General features: G+C 37.1%; 1 protein-coding gene across 3 annotated transcripts in view; it reads left to right on the top strand.

Annotated features, from left to right (window-relative positions):
• Window positions 1-14,844, top strand: part of mRpS34 (mitochondrial ribosomal protein S34) — a 293,839-nt gene that overhangs the window by 27,303 nt on the left and 251,692 nt on the right. The window contains exon 1 of one of the 3 annotated variants that reach the window (XM_071676040.1): window positions 11,464-11,717. The exons of the other annotated variants lie outside the window; for them this stretch is intronic. The gene's annotated coding sequence lies outside the window, so the exon portion shown is untranslated. Of the gene's footprint in view, window positions 1-11,463; window positions 11,718-14,844 lie in introns of those variants that run through there. 3 annotated transcript variants of the gene reach the window in all.

Genomic DNA, 14,844 nt, shown 5'->3' with positions numbered 1-14,844 from the left:
TAGTGAAACATGAATTCCTGTCTATTGTGATACTAGTTATGGTGAAACTCGAACTTCTGTCTATTGTGAACCTAGTTATAGTGAAAATGAATTTCTGTTTATTGTGATCCTAGTTATGGTGAAACATGAATGCCTGTGTATTGTGATCCTCGTTATGGTGAAACATAAATTCCTGTGTATTGTGATCCTAATTATAGTGAAATATGAATGCCTGTCTATTGCGATGCTCGTTATGGTGACACATGAATGCCTGTCTATTGTGATCCAAGTTATAGTGAAATATGAATGCCTGTCTATTGTGATCCTAGTTATGATCCTAGTTATAGTGAAACAGGAATGCCTGTCTATTGTGATGCTAGTTATAGTGAAACATGAATGCCTGTCTATTGTGATCCCAATTATAGTGAAACATGAATGCCTGTCTATTTTGATCCTAGTTATAGTGAAATATGAATGCCTGTCTGTTGAGATCCTAGTTATGATCCTAGTTATGGGGAAACATAAATTCCTGTGTATTGTGATCCTAGTTATGATGAAACATATGAATTCCTGTCTATTGTGATCCTAGTTATGGTGAAATATGTATTCCTGTCTATTGTGATCCTAGTTATGATGAAACGTATGGATTCTTGTCTATTGTGATCCTAGTTATGGTGAAACATGAATTCCTGTCTATTGTGATCCTAGTTTTGGTGAAACTTAAATTCCTGTCTCTTGTGATCCTAGTTATAGTGAAACATGAATGCCTTTCTATTGTGATCCTAGTTATGGTGAAACGAATTCTTGTCTATTGTGATCCTAGTTATAGTGAAACATGAATGCCTTTCTATTGTGATCCTAGTTATGGTGAAACGAATTCTTGTCTATTGTGATCCTAGTTATAGTGAAACATGAATGCCTTTCTATTGTGATCCTAGTTATAGTGAAACATGAATGCCTGTCTATTGTGATCGTAGTTGTGTTAAAACGTGAATGCCTGTCTATTATGATCCTAGGTATGGTGAAACGAGTGCCTGTCTATTGTGATTCGAGTTATGGTGGAACATGAATTCCTGTCTACTGTGATCCTAGTTGTGATGAAACATATGAATTCCTCTCTATTGTGATCCTAGTTATGATGAAACATGAATTCTTCTTCATTGTGATCCTAGTTATGGTGAAACATGAATTCCTGTCTATTGTGATCCTAGTTATGGTGAAACGAATTCCTGTCTATTGTGATCCTAGTTATAGTGAAACATGAATTCCTGTCTATCGTGATACTAGTTATGGTGAAACTCGAACTTCTGTCAATTGTGAACCTAGTTATAGTGAAAAATGAATTCCTGTTTATTGTGATCCTAGTTATGGTGAAACATGAATGCCTGTGTATTGTGATCCTCGTTATGGTGAAACATAAATTCCTGTGTATTGTGATCCTAGTTATAGTGAAATATGAATGCCTGTCTATTGTGATGCTCGTTATGGTGGCACATGAATGCCCGTCTATTGTGATCCAAGTTATAGTGAAATATGAATGCCTGTCTATTGTGATCCTAGTTATGATCCTAGTTATAGTGAAACAGGAATGCCTGTCTATTGTGATGCTAGTTATAGTGAAACATGAATGCCTGTCTATTGTGATCCCAGTTATAGTGAAACATGAATGCCTGTCTATTTTGATCCTAGTTATAGTGAAATATGAATGCCTGTCTGTTGAGATCCTAGTTATGATCCTAGTTATGGTGAAACGTAAATTCCTGTGTATTGTGATCCTAGTTATGATGAAACGTATGAATTCCTGTCTATTGTGATCCTAGTTATGGTGAAATATGTATTCCTGTCTATTGTGATCCTAGTTATGATGAAACGTATGGATTCCTGTCTATTGTGATCCTAGTTATGGTGAAACATGAATTCCTGTCTATTGTGATCCTAGTTTTGGTGAAACTTAAATTCCTGTCTATTGTGATCCTAGTTATGGTGAAACGAATCCTTGTCTGTTGTTATCCTAGTTATAGTGAAACATGAATACCTGTCCATTGTGATCCTAGTTATGGTGAAACTAATTCTTGCCTATTGTGATCCTAGTTATAGTGAAACATGAATGCCTCTCTATTGTGATCCTAGTTATGGTGAAACGTGAATCCGTCTATTGTGATCATATTTACGGTGAAACCTGAGTGCTTGTCTATTGTGATCCTAGTTATGGTGAAACATAAATTCCTGTCTATTGAGATCCTAGTTATAGTGAAACATGAATCCCTGTCTATTGTGATCCTAGTTATGGTGAAACCTGAGTGCTTGTCTATTGTGATCTTAGTAACTACCAGTACGGGATCACAGCTTGGAGGCTATGGGGACGTAAGGTCATATTTTACACTAGTAGTGTGTTGATGAGTCTAACATCATTTTTAACGAAAAGCTAATTTACGGATTCCTCATAATTACTAGAACTCCTCTGCCTGTAGCGATCATTCTCAAGAATGTTAGGTGACGTTGGACTAGGCTGTTATTATCATGATTTATTATTATTATTATTATTATTATTATTATTAATAATAATAATATTGTTGGAGGAGATGTTTTGTATTTTTTTAACTTGGTTTGGTGTGATTCCTTATTTGTCATATTAATTTAATGGATAATAAAAAGATATATAGATGATATCAACCTAAATAAATGAGTGTAAGCTAACCTTACGTACTGTAGATTGTCTCGACTGCTGTTTATAACTTGCTTGCCAATGTGGATGGGGAAGAACTGCTTCGTTGCATTGTTACCTGTGGGAAGACTGCAATAATCAAGCATTTGATACGACTGTGGACTTTATTCAATAGCAAACGTGATAGTGAAAATTCGTGTGATGATGAATATTGTAAGATGATGGTAGCCTGTTGCCTGGTCTTTGTAAATATTGTCATCTAGTATACAGCGGAAGGGAAACGATTTCACCAAGATATTTGCCACGTACAAAAGACTTTAGTCTTCATCATTTTATTCTACTAAACAAGGATACAGTAAATGCAGATATCACTGGAGTATTCAAATTGTTTAATGATGAAAGTAATCCGGTTAAGAAATCATGTGCCATGAGAGTAAATCTCCCTCCCCATATTCAGAAATAAACATATTAAATAAGTAGACGTACATGCACAAAATACATGGTCGCGTGGCAAAACATACACGCGATCTTGTGCACACGGACAGAGACGTGTGTACAGAAACAGACATGCGTGGACCCATACGCGCATGGAAAGACATGCACGTGGAATCATACACGTGCAGGTACACTAACACAAACTCCACAACATTACACACACACACGAACACAGATTCGTGAAAAAAATATGACATCCTATTTTTGAATGAGTGGAGGGAATTTTACTTTCTTGAACCTTATTTAAATTTTTGTCATACTATTTCTTTAATGATGTAGCATTTATCGGTTTATGTAGATACATATTGCCCTTGGTTTACAGTGTGATTAATGCACAAGTATATAACTTTAAGCTTGTCTTTTATGTGCTTTCTTGTAGTTTATTAATATAGGATATAATTGGCTTTTCATGTTTATTTGATGAAAGTATAGAAGTTGATTTCATTCATTAAGATCTTCAGAACTCGTTTGATAAGTTCCACATCATCAAAGGTTGCTTGTAAACTTTACATACGTTGCTTTCCGACGAGTTTGCTTTTGAGTTTTTGCTATACGGTCTCTGGGGGCTGTTGCTATCGCAGTGAGTGGGCCTCTCTTGATGAAGTTCATGTTGTCTTCAATTTGATTTGTTCCCTTGCTCTACATGTGTCCCGTCCACTCGTTGGCTGGTGTTTACAAATACGTAAGAGAAGCCTAACCCAGCTATAGTCCTCAACTGGAAAATAAGTGCTGTATATTGATAAGTTATATTAGTTTTCTACACGACTACAACAGAAGTGGAAACCTCCGGCGTCATGTTTTCTTGCCCACAATAACCAGACCAAACTACCGGGTCGGTGCAAACTTATGGTCATAGCCAATTTTTTTTTTTTTTTTTCTAAACCTGAGCCTTGGCCATACCCGAGGACCAGGTCAGCTCGTATGATATATTTGATCTATATTGTGATGACTCGCTCCAGTGAAATTGCAATAGAAAAGCAATCGTTTTTGTTAATGAGATCATGTAATTGACTCAGATTTGGTATAAGTGATCAGAAAAAAAGAACATGAAATGATACGAGGTTTATATAGTACGTGATTTACATTCCATGAAAATCTCGACAAAAAAATATCTGACACAAATCATCTGCGTTGCAAGTGATACAGAATTATATACGAAAAAAAATAAAAAAGAAATTGTAGCGATAATTTGTGGTTGTGAATTGGACCGGGAGGAGAAATGGCAAATTAAAAAAGAATATTTGAGTGCATCCGCCAGTCTTGTGTTGCCCTGGTTGGTGTGATCACCTGCCCCAATGGATATGTCGAGCTGGCCAGGGCTGGTATGCACTTGTCGTTACTCATCCACCAAACAGTGAGTACAGTGACTATATATGACACTGTCGACATAAGAAACAAACAAAAGTGATGAAGATAAATAGTGTATTCAGTGTAAGGTAAAATAGTGTGTTGAAGTTCTAGAATGACGTACTGATTTATGAAAATGACGGTTGACAATATGCGTATTGTGGTTTGGTGACCTGAATGATGAAAATATTGCTGTGTGTTGTGATTATAGTGATTATTGAATAATACAGCAGAAGCAGAGTAACGTATAACGATTAGAATTACTGGTGAAGTGTGGAAATATTGCATTGTAAAGTGATAAATCAATTAGTTGGTGGTAAATCGTTAATTAAAAGGGTTGTGAAGAGCATAGTCGAAATATTGGAGCGCCCAGCAATTGTTGAAGATGGTGGAAGCTTTTTGTATCGTGAATTGTAAATCTTATGGTGAAAACGTAGCAATATAAGTTAAGTGGTGAGGTGTATGGTGAAACATATACATTCCTGTCTATTTTGATCCTAGCTATAGTGACACATGAATTCCTGTCTATTGTGATCCTTGTTATGATGAAACGTATGAATTCCTCCTGTCTTTTGTGATCATAGTTATGGTGAAAGGAATTCCTGTTTATTGTGATCCTAGTTATGGTGAAGCATAGATTCCTGTCTATTGTGATCCTAGTTATGATGAAACGTATGAATTCCTTTCTATTGTGATTCTGGTTATGGTGAAACTTAAATTTGTCTATTTTGATCCTAGTTATGGTGAAACGAGTTCTTGTCTATTGTGATCTTATTGTGAAACATGAATTCCTGTCTATTGTGATCCTAGTTATGGTGAAACTTAAATTCCAGTCTCTTGTGATCCTAGTTATGGTGAAACGAATTCTTGTCTATTGTGATCCTAGTTATAGTGAAACATGAATGCCTGTCTATTGTGATCCTAGTTATAGTGAAACATGAATGCCTGTCTATTGTGATCGTAGTTGTGTTAAAACGTGAATGCCTGTCTATTATGATCCTAGTTATGGTGAAACGAGTGCCTGTCTATTGTGATTCGAGTTATGGTGGAACATGAATTCCTGTCTACTGTGATCCTAGTTGTGATGAAACATATGAATTCCTCTCTATTGTGATCCTAGTTATGATGAAACATGATTTCTTCTTCATTGTGATCCTAGTTATGGTGAAACATGAATTCCTGTCTATTGTGATCCTAGTTATGGTGAAACATGAATTCCTGTCTATTGTGATCCTAATTATGGTGAAACGAATTCCTGTCTATTGTGATCCTAGTTATAGTGAAACATTAATTCCTGTCTATTGTGATATTAGTTATGGTGAAACTCGAATTTCTGTCTATTGTGAACCTAGTTATAGTGAAAAATGAATTCCTGTCTATTGTGATCCTAGTTATGGTGAAACATGAATGCCTGTGTATTGTGATCCTCGTTATGGTGAAACATAAATTCCTGTGTATTGTGATCCTAGTTGTAGTGAAATATGAATGCCTATCTATTGTGATGCTCGTTATGGTGACACATGAATGCCTGTCTATTGTGATCCAAGTTATAGTGAAATATGAATGCCTGTCTATTGTGATCCTAGTTATAGTGAAACATGAATGCCTGTCTATTGTGATCCCAGTTATAGTGAAACATGAATGCCTGTCTATTTTGATCCTAGTTATAGTGAAATATGAATGCCTGTCTATTGAGATCCTATTTATGATCCTAGTTATGGTGAAACATAAATTCCTGTGTATTGTGATCCTAGTTATAGTGAAATATGAATGCCTGTCTATTGTGATCTTAGGTATGATCCTAGTTATGGTGAAACATGAATTCCTGTCTATTGTGATCCTAGTTTTGGTGAAACTTAAATTCCTGTCTATTGTGATCCTAGTTATGGTGAAACGAATCCTTGTCTGTTGTTATCCTAGTTATAGTGAAACATGAATACCTGTCCATTGTGATCCTCGTTATGGTGAAACGAATTCTTGTCAATTGTGATCCTAGTTATAGTGAAACATGAATGCCTCTATTGTGATTCTAGTTATGGTGGACCGTGAATCCGTCTATTGTGATCATATTTACGGTGAAACCTGAGTGCTTGTCTATTGTGATCCTAGTTATGGTGAAACATAAATTCCTGTCTATTGTGATCCTAGTTATAGTGAAACATGAATCCCTGTCTATTGTGATCCTAGTTATGGTGAAACCTGAGTGCTTGTCTATTGTGATGCTAGTTATGGTGAAACATGAGTGCCCGTCTATTGTGAACCTAGTTATAGTGAAACATGAATGACTATGTTGTGATCCTAGTTATGGTGAAACATGAATGCCTGTCTATTGTGATCCTAGTTATAGTCAAACATGAATGACTCTCTGTTGTGATCCTAGTTATGGTGAAGCATAAATTCCTGTCTGTTGTGATCCTAGTTATGGTGAAACATGAATGCCTGTCTATTGTGATCCTAGTAACTACGAGTACGTAATCACAGCTGGGAGGCTATGGGGACGTAAGGTCATATTTTACACTAGTAGTGTGTTGATGAGTCTAACACCATTATTAACGAAAAGCTAATTTACGGATTCCTCATAATTACTAGAACTCCTCTGCCTGTAGCGATCATTCTCAAGAATGTTAGGTTACGTTGGACTAGGTTATTATTATCATGATTTATTATTATAATTATAATTATTATTGTTGGAGGAGATGTTTTGTATTTTTTTTTAACTCGGTTTGGTTTGATTCCTTTTTTCTCACATTCATTTGATGGATAATAAAAAGTTTTTTTTTTGTCGCTGTCTCCCGCGTTTGCGAGGTAGCGCAAGGAAACAGACGAAAGAAATGGCCCAACCCACCCCCATACACATGTATATACATACACGTCCACACACGCAAATATACATACCTACACAGCTTTCCATGGTTTACCTCAGACGCTTCACATGCCCTGATTCAATCCACTGACAGCACGTCAACCCCGGTATACCACATCGATCCAATTCACTCTATTCCTTGCCCTCCTTTCACCCTCCTGCATGTTCAGGCCCTGATCACTCCATCTTTCCACCTCCAGTTTGGTCTCCCACTTCTCCTCGTTCCCTCCACCTCCGACACATATATCCTCTTGGTCAATCTTTCCTCTCTCATTCTCTCCATGTGCCCAAACCATTTCAAAACACCCTCTTCAGCTCTCTCAACCACGCTCTTTTTATTTCCACACATCTCTCTTACCCTTACGTTACTTATTCGATCAAACCACCTCACACCACACATTGTCCTCAAACATCTCATTTCCAGCACATCCACCCTCCTGCGCACAACTCTATCCATAGCCCACGCCTCGCAACCATACAACATTGTTGGAACCACTATTCCTTCAAACATACCCATTTTTGCTTTCCGAGATAATGTTCTCGACTTCCACACATTCTTCAAGGCTCCCAGGATTTTCGACCCCTCCCCCACCCTATGATCCACTTCCGCTTCCATGGTTCCATCCGCTGCCAGATCCACTCCCAGATATCTAAAACACTTTACTTCCTCCAGTTTTTCACCATTCAAACTTGTCTCCCAATTGACTTGACCCTCAACCCTACTGTACCTAATAACCTTGCTCTTATTCACATTTACTCTTAACTTTCTTCTTTCACACACTTTACCAAACTCAGTCACCAGCTTCTGCAGTTTCTCACATGAATCAGCCACCAGCGCTGTATCATCAGCGAACAACAACTGACTCACTTCCCAAGCTCTCTCATCCACAACAGACTTCATGCTTGCCCCTCTTTCCAAAACTCTTGCATTCACCTCCCTAACAACCCCATCCATAAACAAATTAAACAACCATGGGGACATCACACACCCCTGCCGCAAACCTACATTCACTGAGAACCAATCACTTTCCTCTCTTCCTACACGTACACATGCCTTACATCCTCGATAAAAACTTTTCACTGCTTCTACCAACTTGCCTCCCACACCATATATTCTTAATACCTTCCACAGAGCATCTCTATCAACTCTATCATATGCCTTCTCCAGATCCATAAATGCTACATACAAATCCATTTGCTTTTCTAAGTATTTCTCACATACATTCTTCAAAGCAAACACCTGATCCACACATCCTCTACCACTTCTGAAACCACACTGCTCTTCCCCAATCTGATGCTCTGTACATGCCTTCACCCTCTCAATCAATACCCTCCCATATAATTTACCAGGAATACTCAACAAACTTATACCTCTGTAATTTGAGCACTCACTCTTATCCCCTTTGCCTTTGTACAATGGCACTATGCACGCATTCCGCCAATCCTCAGGCACCTCACCATGAGTCATACATACATTAAATAACCTTACCAACCAGTCAATAATATAGTCACCCCATTTTTTAATAAATTCCACTGCAATACCATCCAAACCTGCTGCCTTTCCGGCTTTCATCTTCCGCAAAGCTTTTACTACCTCTTCTCTGTTTACCAAATCATTTTCCCTAACCCTTTCACTTTGCACACCACCTCGACCAAAACACCCTATATCTGCTACTCTATCATCAAACACATTCAACATACCTTCAAAATACTCACTCCATCTCCTTCTCACATCACCACTACTTGTTATCACCTCCCCATTTGCCCCCTTCACTGAAGTTCCCATTTGCTCCCTTGTCTTACGCACTTTATTTACCTCCTTCCAGAACATCTTTTTATTCTCCCTAAAATTTAATGATTCTCACCCCAACTCTCATTTGCCCTCTTTTTTCACCTCTTGCACCTTTCTCTTGACCTCCTGTCTCTTTCTTTTATACATCTTCCACTCAATTACATTTTTTTCCCTGCAAAAATCGTCCAAATGCCTCTCTCTTCTCTTTCACTAATAATCTTACTTCTTCATCCCACCACTCACTACCATTTCTAATCAACCCACCTCCCACTCTTCTCATGCCACAAGCATGATATCAACCTAAGTAAATGAGTGTAACCTAACCTTACGTACTATAGATTGTCTCGACTGCTGTTTATAACTTGCTTGCCAATGTGGATGGGGAAGAACTGCTTCGTTGCATTGTTACCTGTGGGAAGACTGCAATAATCAAGCATTTGATACGACTGTGGACTTTATTCAATAGCAAACGTGATAGTGAAAATTCGTGTGATGATGAATATTGTAAGATGATGGTAGCCTGTTGCCTGGTCTTTGTAAATATTGTCATCTAGTATACAGCGGAAGGGAAACGATTTCACCAAGATATTTGCCACGTATAAAATACTTTAGTCTTCATCATTTTATTGTAAACAAAGATACAGTAAAAGCAGATACCACTGGAGTATTCAAATTGTTTAATGGTGAAAGTAACCCGGTTAAGAAATCATGTCCCATGAGAGTAAATCTCCCTCCCCATATTCAGAAATAAACATATTAAATAAGTAGACGTACATGCACAAAATATATGGTCGCGTGGTAAAACATACACGCGAACGTGTGCACACGGACAGAGACGTGTGTACAGAAACAGACATGCGTGGACCCATACGCGCATGGAAAGACATGCACGTGGAATCATACACGTGCAGGTACACTAACACAAACTCCACAACATTACACACACACACGAACACAGATTCGTGAAAAAAATATGACATCCTATTTTTGAATGAGTGGAGGGAATTTTACACTCTTGAACCTTATTTCAATTTTTGTCATACTATTTCTTTAATGATGCAGCATTTATCGGTTTATCTAGATACATATTGCCCTTGGTTTACAGTGTGATTAATGCACAAGTATATAACTTTAAGCTTGTCTTTTATGTGCTTTCTTGTAGTTTATTAATATAGGATATAATTGGCTTTTCATGTTTATTTGATGAAAGTATAGAAGTTGATTTCATTCATTAAGATCTTCAGAACTCGTTTGATAAGTTCCACATCATCAAAGGTTGCTTGTAAACTTTACATACGTTGCTTTCCGACGAGTTTGCTTTTGAGTTTTTGATATACGGTCTCTGGGGGCTGTTGCTATCACAGTGAGTGGGCCTCTCTTTGTGAAGTCATGTTGTCTTCAATTTGATTTGTTCCCTTGCTCTACATGTGTCCCGTCCACTCGTTGGCTGGTGTTTACAAATACGTAAGATAAGCCTAACCCAGCTATAGTCCTCAACTGGAAAATAAGTGCTGTATATTGATAAGTTATATTAGTTTTCTACACGACTACAACAGAAGTGGAAACCTCCGGCGTCATGTTTTCTTGCCCACAATAACCAGACCAAACTACCGGTTCGGTGCAAACTTATGGTCATAGCCAATTTTTTTTTTTTTTTTTTCTAAACCTGAGCCTTGGCCATACCCGAGGACCAGGTCAGCTCGTATGATATATTTGATCTATATTGTGATGACTCGCTCCAGTGAAATTGCAATAGAAAAACAATCGTTTTTGTTAATGAGATCATGTAATTGACTCAGATTTGGTATAAGTGATCAGAAAAAAGAACATGAAATGATACGAGGTTTATATAGTAAGTAAGTGATTTACATTCCATGAAAATCTCGACAAAAAAAAAAAAATATGACACAAATCATCTGAGCTGCAAGTGATACAGAATTATATACGAAAAAAAAAGAAAAAAATTGTAGTGATAATTTGTGGTTGTGAATTGGACCGGGAGGAGAAATGGCAAATTAAAAAAGAATATTTGAGTGCATCCGCCAGTCTTGTGTTGCCCTGGTTGGTGTGATCACCTGCCCCAATGGATATGTCGAGCTGGCCAGGGCTGGTATGCACTTGTCGTTACTCATCCACCAAACAGTGAGTACAGTGACTATATATGACACTCTGGACATAAGAAACAAAAAAAGTGAAGATAAATAGTGTATTCAGTGTAAGGTAAATAGTGTGTTGAAGTTCTACAATGACGTACTGATTTGTGAAAATGACGGTGGACAATATGCGTATTGTGGTTTGGTGACCTGAATGATGAAAATATTGCTGTGTGTTGTAATTATAGTGATTATTGAATAATACAGCATAAGCAGTGTAACGTATAACGATCAGAATTACTGGTGAAGTGTGGAAATATTGCATTGTAAAGTGATAAATCAATTATGTGGTGATAAATCGTTAATTAAGAGGGTTGTGAAGAGCATATTCGAAATATTGGAGCGCCCAGCAATTGTTGAAGATGGTGGAAACATTTTGTATCGTGAATTGTAAATCTTATGGTGAAAACGTTGCAATATAAGGTAAGTGGTGAGGTGTATGGTGAAACATATACATTCCTGTCTATTTTGATCCTAGTTATGGTGAAACATGAATTCCTGTCTAGTGTGATCCTTGTTATGATGAAAGGTATGAATTCCTGTCTATTGTGATCCTAGTTATGATGAAATGTATGAATTCCTGTCTATTGTGATCCTAGTTATGATGAAACTTATGAATTCCTGTCTATTGTGATCCTAGTTATGATGAAACGTATGAATTCCTGTCTATTGTGATCCTAGTTATGATGAAACGTATGAATTCCTGTCTATTGTGATCCTAGTTATGATGAAACGTATGAATTCCTGTCTATTGTGATCTTAGTTATGGTGAAACATGAGTGCCTGTCTATTGTGATCTTAGTTATGGTGAAACGAATTCCTGTCTATTGTGATCCTAGTTATAGTGAAACATGAATTCCTGTCTGTTGTGATCCTAGTTATGGTGAAACGAAATCCTGTCTATTGTGATCCTAGTTATGGTGAAGCATAAATTCCTGTCTATTGTGATCCTAGTTATGATGAAACGTATGAATTCCTGTCTATTGTGATCCTGGTTATGGTGAAACTTAAATTCCTGTCTATTGTGATCCTAGTTACGGTGAAACGAATTCTTGTCTATTGTGATCCTAGTTATAGTGAAACATGAATTCTGGTCTATTGTGATCCTAGTTTTGGTGAAACTAAAATTCCTGTCTCTTGTGATCCTAGTTACGGTGAAACGAATTCTTGTCTATTGTGATCCTAGTTATAGTGAGACATGAATGCCTGTCTATTGTGATCCTAGTTATAGTGAAACATGAATGCCTGTCTATTGTGATCCAAGTTATAGTGAAACATCAATACCTGTCTATTGTGATCCTAGTTATGGTGAAACGTGAATGCCTGTGTATTGTGATCCTAGTTATAGTGAAATATGAATGCCTGTCTATTGTGATCCTAGTTATGATCCTAGTTATGGTGAAACATGAATGCCTGTCTATTGTGATCCTAGTTATAGTGAAATATGAATGTCTGTCTATTGTGATCCTAGTTATTGTGAAACATGAATTCCTGTCTATTGTGATCTCAGTTATGATGAAACATGAATTTCTGTGTATTGTGATCCTAGTTATAGTGAAACATATTTGCCTGTTTGTTGTGATCCTAGTTATGGTGAAACATGAATGCCTGTCTATTGTGATCCTAGTTATAGTGAAACATGAATGCCTGTCTATTGTGATCCTAGTTATGGTGAAATATGAATGCCTGTCTATTGTGATCTTAGTAACTACCAGTACGGGATCACAGCTAGGAGGCTATGGGGACGTAAGGTCATATTTTACACTAGTAGTGTGTTGATGAGTCTAACATCATTATTAACGAAAAGCTAATTTACGGTTTCCTCATAATTACTAGAACTCCTCTGCCTGTAGCGATCATTCTCAAGAATGTTAGGTGACGTTGGACTAGGCTATTATATTATTATTGTTATTATTATTATTATTATTATTATTATTATTGAAGGAGATGTGTTGTATTTTTTTTTAACTTGGTTTGGTTTGATTCTTTTTTTGTCATATTCATTTGATGGATAATAAAAAGATATATAGATGATATCAACCTAAGTAAATGAGTGTAACCTAACCTTACGTACTGTAGATTGTCTCGACTGCTGTTTATAACTTGCTTGCCAATGTGGATGGGGAAGAACTGCTTCGTTGCATTGTTACCTGTGGGAAGACTGCAATAATCAAGCATTTGATACGACTGTGGACTTTATTCAATAGCAAACGTGATAGTGAAAATTCGTGTGATGATGAATGTTGTAAGATGATGGTAGCCTGTTGCCTGGTCTTTGTAAATATTGTCATCTAGTATACAGCGGAAGGGAAACGATTTCACCAAGATATTTGCCACGTATAAAATACTTTAGTCTTCATCATTTTATTCTAAACAAAGATACAGTAAAAGCAGATACCACTGGAGTATTCAAATTGTTTAATGATGAAAGTAACCCGGTTAAGAAATCATGTGCCATGAGAGTAAATCTCCCTCCCCATATTCAGAAATAAACATATTAAATAAGTAGACGTACATGCACAAAATATATGGTCGCGTGGTAAAACATACACGCGATCTTGTGCACACGGACAGAGACGTGTGTACAGAAACAGACATGCGTGGACCCATACGCGCATGGAAAGACATGCACGTGGAATCATACACGTGCAGGTACACTAACACAAACTCCACAACATTACACACACACACGAACACAGTTTCGTGAAAAAAATATGACATCCTATTTTTGAATGAGTGGAGGGAAATTTACACTCTTGAACCTTATTTTAATTTTTGTCATACTATTTCTTTAATGATGTTGCATTTACCGGTTTGTTATCTACATATTGCCCTTGGTTTACACTGCGATTAATGCACAAGTATATAAGTTTAAGCTTGTCTTTTATGTGCTTTCTTGTAGTTTATTGATATAGGATATAATTGGCTTTTTATGTTTATTTGATGAAAGTATAGAAGTTGATTTCATTCATTAAGATCTTCAGAATTCGTTTGATAAGTTCCACATCATCAAAGGTTGCTTGCAAACTTTACATACGTTCCTTTCCGATGACTTTGCTTTTGAATTTTTGCTATACGGTCTCTGGGGGCTGTTGCTATCGCAATGAATGGGCCTCTCTTTATGAAGTTCATGTTGTCTGCAATTTGATTTGTTCCCTTGCTCTACATGTGTCCCGTCCACTCGTTGGCTGGTGTTTACATACGTAAGAGAAGCCTAACCCAGCTATAGTCCTCAACTGGAAAATAAGTGCTGTATATTGATAAGGTATATTAGTTTTCTACACGACTACAACAGAAGTGGAAACCTCCGGCGTCATGTTTTCTTGCCCACAATAACCAGACCAAACTACCGTTTCAATGGAAACTTATGGTCATTCAATTTGTTTTTTTTTGAACCTGAGCCCTGGCCATACCCGAGGACCAGGTCAGCTCGTATATTTGATCTATATTGTGATGACTCGCTCCAGTGAAATTGCAATAGAAAAACAATCGTTTTTGTTAATGAGATCATGTAATTGACTCAGATTTGGTATAAGTGATCAGAAAAAAA

Source organism: Panulirus ornatus, chromosome 2 (assembly GCF_036320965.1).
Source record: "Panulirus ornatus isolate Po-2019 chromosome 2, ASM3632096v1, whole genome shotgun sequence".
NCBI classification, from domain to species: Eukaryota; Metazoa; Arthropoda; class Malacostraca; order Decapoda; family Palinuridae; genus Panulirus; species Panulirus ornatus.
The sequence above is the reverse complement of the archived record's forward strand: the minus strand, read 5'-3'. Positions and strand labels throughout refer to the sequence as shown.